The sequence below is a fragment of the Chelonoidis abingdonii genome, chromosome 19 (genome assembly GCF_003597395.2).
Source record: "Chelonoidis abingdonii isolate Lonesome George chromosome 19, CheloAbing_2.0, whole genome shotgun sequence".
NCBI lineage: Eukaryota > Metazoa > Chordata > Testudines > Testudinidae > Chelonoidis > Chelonoidis abingdonii.
The window spans coordinates 39,965,965-39,966,559 of record NC_133787.1 but is presented as its reverse complement, the minus strand read 5'-3'; positions in this window follow the sequence as shown (position 1 = coordinate 39,966,559).

The window sequence follows — 595 nt, the reverse complement described above, 5'->3', positions numbered from 1 at the left end:
TGGGAAGTGTCTTGTGAATTCTTTGGAGAACCATCAAACTGTCCAAACAGGTATGCCGGCATCTCCCACGGGCTCGTGGTTGGGAGACATGACACAGCGTTCGCATGGGCCAGCAGGCACTACCCAGCACACACAGCCTTACACTCCCAATACCCAGAACCCCCCTGACAAGCCCAACTCCCCCTGCACCTGGATCACCCCAATGAGCCACCCACACCTGGATCCCCAACCTACCTAGCCCCACCAGCTGCACCTGGAGTCCCACCTCACTGAGCCCCTCTCCTACAGCATCTGGATCCCCACAGTGATCCCCACACTGACTCCCTGACGAATTCTGTCTCCCCCCCACACCCAGACCCCCACCACTGAGCCCGAACCACCTTCTCCTGACCCCCTGCAAAGACCCATTACCATTGCACAAGAAGGTGCCCCCCCCAAGCCCCTGCGCATCCAAATCCCCCCTGCACCCAGATCCCCCACTGAGCCACCTTCCCAGTCCAGATTGCCCCACACAGAACCCTCTCAATCCATACTGGATCCTCCCATACTTGGATCCTGCCTTGCTGAGCCTGCCTGTCCACACCTGGTGCACCTG